Genomic DNA, 10,606 nt, shown 5'->3' with positions numbered 1-10,606 from the left:
GCCAATATCTTGTCCCGACCAATTTAGGTACTCGATTGTTGGTGGAGGCATCTTCCCTGCCATAAAGACTTGTCGCGAAATTACTTTCTGAGCCCTGTTGGATGGCCTTGCCTTCTGGATCATCGAGACCGCGCCATTGGTGTCGATATAAGGAGGCGGGTGTGGTGTTGCCGCTATTTGTAACTGGTGTCGGTTTGCGTCCGTGATCGCGGGAGGAGGTGGAAGGTGAATCTCACTTCTTGGCCCTTGAGGGTTCCTATTTGCTGCCTGTGCGTTGGCATGCCCCGCAAATCTGTTCAGCGCCTGGAAAGTCCGGCAATCCTTCTGCAAATGTCCTGACTGCCTTTTCCCGTTGTTGTCGAGATAAAAGTGCATCTGACATGGTCCGTTCATCATATCTTCGGGAGATATGTACGGCCTCTGGAACCTTGGACCATTATTTTTCCTATTGGGGCGTGGACTACCCCTATAGTCACTGCGCTGTTCACCACTCTTTTGATAATCATCTCGATTGTTATTTCCGCTATTTCCTCGGAAGCCAGCCGATATTTGGCCGGGACCGTCATAGTCGGAGTATTGGCGAGAAAATCGTCGTCTATTTTGAATATTCCGGTTTCGATCCTCCTCAGGCGACCTATGCCGCTTATTATGAACATCATCTTCTCCATCCGCCCAGCGATTCGCTATTTCCATCAATGCTGCTATGGTTTTTGTGTTAGTCCTTCCCAAGTCCTTTATGAAATCTTTTCTTTGGATTCTAGCAACAAAAGCATCTATCGCCCTCTCGTCAGATATGTTTTCTACCGAGTTTTTGATGATGTTCCACCTCTGGATGTACATCCTCATCGACTCATCATACTTTTGTCGACAAGCTCTCAATTGTTCTATTGATGCGGGTTTCTTACATGTAGATCGGAAATTTTTCACAAACATGTCCTCAAAGGTCTCCCAACTGTCGATGGATCCAGGTGGTAGCTTCTTGATCCATGATCGTGCTGCACCACTCAAATATACCTGGATGCTCTGCATGGCAGTTGCTTTGGTTCCACCTGTCAACTTTACTGTTTCCAAGTAGTCGACCAGCCAATCCTCCGGTTCTTGCAAACCATCGAACTTCTTGTAGTTGTCAGGTAATTTGAAACCAGACGGAACTCGCGTTTTGCGAACTCGTCGAGTAAAACAGGGGAGTCTGCACATCTCCTCCTCATCAACCTCCGGTGACTGCCGACGTTCCCTCCTTTCTTGATGCGCCTTGTCAACCCGCGCTTGTGTCGTTGTATCTCTTGCCGATGTTCTTGGAGGATCCTGTATCGCCCCTGTAGGCCGCGGATTATTTTGTCTTGCAGCACCTTCGGGTGGTGTGCTTGTTCCCGCAAACGCTGTCCCCATGACTCCGACTCCTACCATAGCCATGTTATACAATGCCTCTCTTGGATCTCCTGGGGGAGGCCTGTTCGCCAGTATAAAGGCTTGTGTCGCCATATATCCCGCTTCTGGTGTTTTAGGAATAATGTTTCCTCTTGTGTCTATTGACATAAAAGACATGTCGAGGTTCTGGATCAGATGCTCCCTCTCAGCTTCAGGTATGTTCTGCAACCGCGATCTTCCCCTATTACGAGCATCTCTGTGACTGTCTCCCGAAGTTCCTGACTGTCGGCTGAGCTCTGCCCTTCTTCGGCTTAACGCGGAAGCTGCGGCCTTTCTTCTATTAAGCTCAGCTGTCTGCTTTTCAAGTTCTCGTCCAGCACGGGCGAGTCTATATTGGTATGCTTGTAACTCTTCAGCCGTAGCAGTTGTATTCATCGGCTCTGTACCATCCATGGCTTTTGTGGCTCTGTCCCAAGTCGCTTGTGGGAGTTGCACCCTTAGATGCGGTGTAGGCCCGACATATTTGGTGCCCAAACCTCGCATGAGATCAGCGGGATCGACGTATGGATTTCCCACATCATCGAAAGCCTCTGACGTCTCCTTCGTGCGACTTGCTTCTCCAACTACATAAATTTGATGATATTTTGAAGCTGTATCTTTGCTGGGATTGGTGACACCGTCGTATAGATCGGTGAAGACCTCCCGAACAGAAATAGATCTGTCGATGAAGTTGTAGCTGTCGACGCTGTCTGAGTCGCTGCTTATATTGGAGTCCGCAAACGACTCGAAGGACATGCCGCCGAAGATCTTGACGAGTTCTCCGCTTGTTGACGATTTGTCGAAGCGCGGTGATGAGATTTCCTCAGCATCGATCTTGAACGATGATGATGATCCCGAAAAATCGGAATCGACCGCCGACGATCCCGACGAAACCGGAACCTCGAGACGATGCAACCCTTCTTTTCCGACGCGGAAGTGGAACTTCCCGAACGTCATCTCCATAGGCTCCTCCAGATACGCATATGCATCCACATGGGAGGGCGGGTGAGGAACAAAATCGACTAGATCAGTTTCGATCCGTTTACCTCTGTCCATTGCGTTGCTTCCCACCGAAGATGTCGATGATGTTGAACGTGCCATCGAGATCAGATCCTTGTCGCCTCTAATTCCCACAGACGGCGCCAATTGACAAGGGATTAACTTGTCAATGCCTACAAGTTGTAGACTAGGGTTTTGTTGGAAGTAGAGGGCAAGTAGATCTCGAGGGTTTCAGCCGGAAAAGTACTCGACTGCTATGAAAACTAGGGTTGTGTTGACAATGATTCGATCCTCTCTTCGTCCCTCGACTCCCCCTTATATAGGAGGCGGAGCCGAGGGTTTCGTATTACACAAGTTTACAGATTCTGGGAGACTTTTTGAGTTCAACCCGTAAAGTTACAAATCTCTTTATTCCTAATACAATTCTATCTTTCCTTAACAACAACTAATTGGGTTTCCGAGCTTCATATTCTTCGACTCGTGGGCCTTCAGTAAACCTCGGGTACCATCTTCGGCAGGCCCATCAGGGATGCCTATGTCACAGGGCCAACGGCCGGAGATGTCTTCATGTAGTTCGTGATGGGCTTCTGGGTGTTGGCCCGAGAGGTGGTGACCTTCTGGTTCCTGCAACAAGTAAAGAAAAGATATAAGTAAAGAAACTTCACAATCAGAAGTATGAATTTCCGAACACTTACGTGGCTCCAGGGAGTAGCAGGCACGATCCTTTCCCTGTTGTAGCCAGCAGCTTGATGTGATCGCGCTCCGCCTTCTTGGACTCGAGGCGCGGAGGTGGCTTGGTCTTAGCATTCTTGGCGGAGGCCTCGCCGCTGGCTCCGGCATCAGAGCCGGAAGTCTTGGCGCGGGGACGTTTTGTCGCGCGAGGGGCAGCTTTTTTCGGAGCTTGCTCGTCCCCCTCATCGTTGTCCTCGGATCCTCCTCCACCCTTCCAGCAGGTACACGGAAAATACTTCTGAAACTATCCTCCGCCAAAGAATTGAGCTGAAGAGGAAACATGGAAAAAAAGTTAGAACATTTCAAGTGTAAGAAGTAAAAAAGGCTAAGTGTAAGAACGCACCGGATGACACTTGTTGTTGATGGAGATATCCCTGTAAATCTCCGGGACCTCCTGGCCACGGCCAATCTTCACGAGTGTCCGGATCCTCCTGTTCAGAGAATCCGTTGGCAAGTTGTCTCGGGTCACCGGCAGTTGGTCGTCGATCCCGGAGTATTCGCAGATCAGCCGCTTATTGAACTTGAGCGGCTGGATCCGGCGGGTGAACCAGCTCAAGGTCAAGTCCATTCTGGTTAAACCATCATGGACTAGCCAAGAGATCCTCCGAGCAGCCTTGTCCAGTTCCGGATACTGGGCAAGGGCGGGGATGAAGCTCCAGCTGGCCAGTTCCTCCGGAGGATTGTTGGCGAATGCGGGAAGGCCGTCGTGGACGCCCGGAACTGACATGTTCTTCACGTAGAACCATCCGGCATTCCAGTACCGGACGGACTCGTGGGAAGGGGGAGCCGGAAACATCCTTTGAGGGCGGAGCACAAACGTCATGCTTCCGCAGTTCACCATGACATTATCCTTGGTCTCTTTTTTGAGTCGATAGAAGAATTGCCAAAGGCGGATATCTGGACGGATTCTGAGGTGACCCTCGCAAAGAGTCACGAAATTGGAGAGAAGGAGAAAGGAATTGGGCATATGTTGTGAGGCTGGAGGCCGTAAGTGCTAATCACTAATAAAAAGAACTCGGAGGGGGAAGAGAAAGGCCGCACTCCACCCAGCCTTTGGTGAAGACGCGTTCGTCGGTATCTGGGGTCGGAGTGCTTGAATCCTTTTGAAAACTCCATGAGCCCGGAGCAATGAACTCTTCTTTCTCGAAGGCTCTGAGCTCCAAATCAGTGACTTCACTGGGCCACCACTGACCCTTCTCACCTTCGCGGATCCGGGCCTTCGAACCCTTCTTTTGCTCAGCTTCATGTACCTTAGGAGCCATCCTAGCATGCCCTTCTATCTCCGCCTGGATCTTTTCTACTGTTGGGATCTGACTGAGAAAATTGCTGGAAGAGGCGGAGAAAGGTTGAGCTAATCTGATATCGGAAATTGGGCGGAAGGAATGCTATTGGCTCAATGAACTTTGGTTCTGTGGAGTTTGGTTGTGGGCTATTCGGAGAACTATCGGTAAACCTATGTGAGCTAGTGGACATATTTCTGGCTGCATGCATATGGTGCAACGTTTAAGTAACCGGAACTAGCTAAGTTGTCTTCTACAAGTCCGGTGGACTTACCGGCAATGGCGTGGCGGTTCCCCGTGACGCCGGCAAAGTTGAAGGTCGCGGAAGTGACGCGCAGGCCTCCGGCGATACCACAAAACGGCGGCGGTGACGATTTCCCGATCAACCGTGAGCAGCTCGGGTTGAGGGAGACCTTGGAGCGGTGGCGCTTGAAGTTTTCCGGGGAACAGCTCACCGGAAGTGAGATTTACCGGGCAGCGCTGGCGCGAGGAGGAAGACGAAGTGGTGAGGACGGTGAAAGAATGGAAGTGGCCGTGTGCGTGGGGGTACTTATAGACCTCGCGCTGAGATTCGTGAGTCGGATCCTACGGTGGGAACGGAACGGTCGCACCGTTGGATGATCGCCACGCGTCTTAGGTCAGAAGCGGTGAAATGGACGCAGTGGTGACCTAACTGAGCGCCTCCAAAATTTCCGGCTGAAGATTCGCAGATCCGAAAATTTAGGGCGGGAAAAGCGGAAGTTGTGCGCGACGTGGGCGAGAAATCTGCTAAGTTACCGTACAGAAGAACAAATGATTTTCGGTTGAATGAAGCCGAAAATGATGAAGATTTGGAAGCTCTTCGAGATTCTTTTCGGATCCGGACAAAGTTAGGCGGAGGAATGATGAATCTTGAAGAACTTGGGGGGCTACTGTTGTGGGTATACTTTATGGGTATATCAACGACATGGTCTAGATCCGGCAAGCCCGGGTGGCCCATAGATGGTGATGGTGGCATATGGCCCACCAGGCGGCCCAGTTGTTGTTGATAGAAGATGGATGAAGTCCAGCCCAGGAACAGGAGCCGGATCTCAACCGACCTTGCAGGGAGTCGGATCCATGACGGCCCATGAAGTATCCGGATCCAATACGGCAGCTAAGGAAAGGTGGATCCTTGACGTGCACGGTAATGTAATATTCCGTAGTTAGGCATCTTGTATTCCGGCTAGGACTCTCCGTGTAAACCCTAGATCCGGACGCCTTTATAAGCCGGATCCTGGGGGCCCTAGGGGCACAACCACAACTCATTGTAACAAAGCGAAAGCGCCTAGATAATTTCAGACAAGCAGCAGCAGGTGTTCCGAAGCTGGGTAAAACGCGTACCACCGTCCTGAGGACTCTCCGCCCGATGGCCCCTACTTCTTCTTCCCCTCGGGAGGATCCCTCCTCCAAGGCACCGTCGAATAGGCAACGACACCACCACCACCGGACCCGCCATACCCCTGGGCCGCCCCTGGAAGACCCCGCCTCCGCGCGAAGGGGGGTCCATGGGTCGTCGCCCGGAGCCACCTCGTGCGAGACGACTCGGGGCGAAGGTCGGGTAGGAAGGGAGGAGAGGGGGTGGGAGGGGACGGTGGTGGAGGGTGGAGGGGCGGCAGCACAGGGAGGTGGGCGCTGGCGCAGGGAGGGTGGAGGGGCGGCGGCTAGGTCTGTATATTATCACCAACCTGTTGCGGGTGGACATCAAAAATGGGTGTACCTAGGATTCCAAATTAAGACTACACTCTACTCCGCTCAAAGGAACCGGCTCGTGCACAATCGCCTGATTTATTCTAGTTTAACCATTCCATTGGGGACATCTGATTACCATCCAACTATCAGGTGACTTTCTTTTTGAGACGTCCACATCAGTTTATTCAAATTTTCATATATAATGTTTACAAATAAATCAAACCCGTCCGGTGGGTTATTCATCCACACATGGCGCCCTGCATCTAGGGACATGGGTTATTCATCCACACATGGCGCCCTGCATCTACGGACATAGCAAAACGCGCTAGTTGATCAGCTTCATGATTCGAGTTACGACTCTCATAGTGAAAAGAGAAGCCATTTCGTGAGCCTGCTCTCGACTTGATCTCCGTCGGTATAAGACTGAAAACTCCCAGATTCTTGTGTTGCAGACCTTGTATCACTTCCATGCAATCGGAGGCCACGGTGACCTCGCAACATTGAAATCTCCTGCCAGCGCCATCGCTTCTCGACAAGCAAGGGCTTCAAGGCACCCCGGGTGTGTTTTCTTCAAAGACCATCGCGCCGGCGCCCATGAACAAGCCTACCTCCGAGCGACACGACTCTGAATGCGCCCCTGTTTGCTGACCTAGCCACCTGCCCCATCGACATTCATCTTGCAGCATAAGAACGAAGTTGCTACCAAATTACAAACAAAGCCCACTCCATGCAGCTCTGCAAGAAGAAATTATATACAACGTCCACAACAAGATCATGACAATTATTCGCTACCAAATTACAATTTAGAAGAAAAAAAGGGCGTCTTCCTGATAGTGTGTCATTAGTTTCTATATTTGGTAGTACTGCATAGGATTCCTAATTAAGATCCAACACTAAACCGCTCAAAGGATCCGGCTTGATCACAGGTCGAAAACAGTATCCTATTCTGGTTTGCCATGTCGGTTTTTTTCCTTTTTGTTTATAATAGAAACATCAGAACCTATGGTATTGGCAAGCACGGTCACATATGTTGTTTCGAGTTTCATGTCATGAAAGTGCCTGACTGTTTAGAATACTTGAATTGTACATTGCTATATATATGGGTGAAATAATTAAAAAACATGTAAAAAAAATTCTTGTGTTTTGACTGTGTAATGCTATATACTCAAGTATCAATCTGAATTGCCACTTGTAATAGCTCTGAATTTCCAAATCATTGTGTGTGGTTTGTCGTGCCGGGCTGCCGGCAATGGTTGGCTTTTAGTGGATTTTCATCTTACGGGCTCCCCCTCCCCCTCCCGGGTCGCTCCCCCTCGGGTGGCTCCGGAGGCGACCCATCTACCCCGACCCCGCCCTCTCCACGCCTGCCCCGGCCAGGCCGCTGCCGTCGCCGGCGCTGGCGGAGGTGGCGGCGCCCGACTCGCCAAACAGTGGAGAGGGCAGTGGAGGGGGCACGTCCGGCGGCGCATTTGAGCGGGGAGGTGCGGCGGCGGGCGTGCTTCGCACAGCGGAGGAGGCAGCAAGGTGACGGGATGCGGGACGCCGGCGGTTGGGCAGCGGCGGCACGGAGACCTGGTGGCAGCGCGGGCCCGATCTAGGCCTGATCTGGGCCTAGGGGCCTGGCCGTTCTGCTTCGGACCAAGCAGCGCTGCCAGGTTCCTGACCGGGGATCACAACCTGCTGCTGAGCTGCAGTAGCCATGGGCTTGGCGGCGATGGCTTACTGAGGTGTACCTCCTTCGCCGTCGTTGGGCGGCGGATGGCGGCGCGGGGGCCTTTTCGTCCGCGTCGAAGAATAAAGGTGGCAGTTCTAGGATTTTTCTCGGACCAAGTTTGAAGATCTGTCGGATCCTTGTTCCAACCAGTCTAGGTGGATTGTCGTGTTTCGGAAGGCCCTACAGGCGAAATTCATTGTGTGAATAATGCCTGAAGATTGCTGGATTGGGTGGTTTCGGTCGTGCGCACCCATGTTTTTTTATCTGGCCGTTTGGTTTCAGAGGGGGCGCTTCGAAGCTCTGCTGGCTGTTAATATCATGGAGATCGTTTTCTTTCCATGGTGCTAGCAGAGAAGGTCATCAAGCCGAGATCAGTGGAATAGCTATGATGGTCGGATCTTGGTGCTGAGGTGGAATTGGCTTGGCGATTCGTGACTTATAACAGCGACTGGTATGTGGGGGCGACTGCACAGGAGAAGTTCAGAGTCTTATCTTTCAGGTTGAAAATCCAAGGTATGACCTTAATTGGTTATGTCTGGCAATGTTCTTGTTGAATGCATTGTTTTAAGAGAGATGACTTTCTTCAGGTTGAAAATCTAAGATCCAGCGTTTGTGCACTGTTTCCTTCTTGGAGGTGTCGCTTCTTGGTGGTGTCAGTTTTATTGTTTCAAGTTATAGATCTCTGTAGCGGGACCTTTTTCTTTTTTGTAATTCTTTTCTCTTTCTTTTGGTTGTGTGCATCCTTTATGTCATTAGGACATGATGTTGTTGCAGAGGCTGGGTGTAATTAGTATCTCTGCGATATTACTATATCTCTTTATCGAAAATATACTATAAAAATATCATTGAGTTCATATTCGAAATAAGTTTTAAGTGATAAAATTTCTATAACAGGCATCTCATGTATTATTAGTTCATTTTTTGGTCAAAGTAAAATCACAGAAAACGAGGGTGCTACCAAAATAGGGCGGAAGGAGTATAAATTTACTCACAACTTGTCTACACCTTGTAAATAATAAAATTATAACTATCTGTCGCTAATGAGCACTAATTGAAAATTAATCGGGATCCAAAGAAGTTTCTACGTAAAGGAACTAAGTTTTGTCTATAACATGCTGTAATATGGACCAATGTATCTTCATATGTTATAGTTATGAAACAAATTAGTCCAAATGGCATGCTATATATATTTATGGAAAAATAGGAAAAATTGAACAGTTGATTAGTTGATTAGTCGTGGTTCAGAAAGCAGTCTGATATTTTCAGAGATAACAGAGATTTTAGTTCCTTTTTGTACAATCACAGAAATTATACAACCAAAAAGTAATTATAGAGATGATATGAGGCCATCTGATGGTTTCTTGTTGGGATCTTGTAAATTACAACTTGGGTCAGGGAAGCATGTGGTAATCACCGTATAGGGAAGCAGGAAAAATAATTTCTTAGTTAGGTGCAATGGAGTAGGAAGTCATATCTTGTCAGGGAGAATCACACAGAATTGTGGCAAGCCTTATTTTTTTATCTTCAAAGCATTTCTTTTATCACTTATAAGGACACACACCTAGATGGCGTGATAAAAGCACAAACTTGAGAAAACCATTTATAGTATAGGAAAAAATAAATTGCAAATTATTGCATAAATAGTAAAGTCAGCTGCAAGAATCAGCATGCCCTGCTTAGACATATTGATAACAAGTGCACCGCACAAAGCAGAAGCTCACCCAACTGAAAAAATAGAAACTACAATAGGACATGTTGACCGGACAGTGACCATACCTTGTTAGGATTAAGAAGGTAGTTATACAATGTGTTCTCCTATCCAATCACAGCCATGTTCTTCGTAGCCGAAGAATTACCAGGACTTGTGCCAAACTTCCTGTGAAACAGATCAATCTTCGAGAAACCAGGGCCTACTAGGAGTTAAGCCCTGCATAAGATCAGCATGATTGACATTACTAACTACATCTTTGCAATTTGTACCAACAAGATCCTGCTTTGATCATAACTTGACATGCAATAATTGGATTTAGTTTCAACATTTACTCCTTAGTTGAAAACATGTCCATTACAGTGTCCTGAACAAGAGCAAGTGTTTTGTTGAATCATATGTATAACATGTGCGGAGATTTCTATCCAAAAAAAACATGTGCGGAGATTAGATCCCATATTTTTATATATAATATTATCATTAACATACTAAAAAAAACGATTTACACCTCATAAGGAAAATCATATCCATAGTTGTCCTCAAGGTGAACTAGTATAAGAGCAAAAGCAATTTGCTGCTAAAGGGGAAAAAAAGTCTGTATATGACATGTTGTGTGGAAGAATCACAGTAATGTTTTTTTTACATGGCAGTCTTTCATCACAAAATATTATTTATTGAGTTTCCGATTGTGGTTTGTATATACCTGAATCAAAAATGTCATCAATAATCGGAATGTTTTATACAGTTTTAGCTACTACAGAAATCTGCAAGACTTGCCCATGGGGTCATGTATATACAGTTTACATGTTCTTTCTTGGTTCAAATTGTGGAACCACTTTTTCCCTTTGAGTATCTAGGTTTCTTAGGAGGTAGAAACATTTTCTCAGTACAACAATAGTCAAGGCATGTCAATGAGAAGCAATCCAGAACTAGAGACATGGTTGTGCTGAATCACTGAAGACTGAACAAGTGCGCATTGCGCTAAGTTCATACTTCATGATTAGTCTTCTCAACTCTTTTTTCCTTAAATCGCCTTTTAAAAGTCAAATTCTATGT

The 10,606-nt window shown here is 47.9% G+C and overlaps 1 long non-coding RNA gene across 1 annotated transcript in view; it reads right to left on the bottom strand.

The window, feature by feature from the left end:
• Positions 1 to 6,358: 6,358 nt before the first annotated feature.
• Positions 6,359 to 10,606, bottom strand: part of LOC124705900 — a 4,698-nt gene continuing 450 nt past the window's right edge. The window contains exons 2-3 of the long non-coding RNA XR_007004192.1: positions 9,619 to 9,769; positions 6,359 to 6,785 (exon numbers count right to left, since the gene is read on the bottom strand). This is a non-coding gene — a long non-coding RNA (uncharacterized LOC124705900). The remainder of the gene's footprint in view (positions 6,786 to 9,618; positions 9,770 to 10,606) is intronic.

This window comes from Lolium rigidum, chromosome 4 (genome assembly GCF_022539505.1).
Source record: "Lolium rigidum isolate FL_2022 chromosome 4, APGP_CSIRO_Lrig_0.1, whole genome shotgun sequence".
Taxonomy (NCBI): domain Eukaryota; kingdom Viridiplantae; phylum Streptophyta; class Magnoliopsida; order Poales; family Poaceae; genus Lolium; species Lolium rigidum.
The sequence above is the reverse complement of the archived record's forward strand: the minus strand, read 5'-3'. Positions and strand labels throughout refer to the sequence as shown.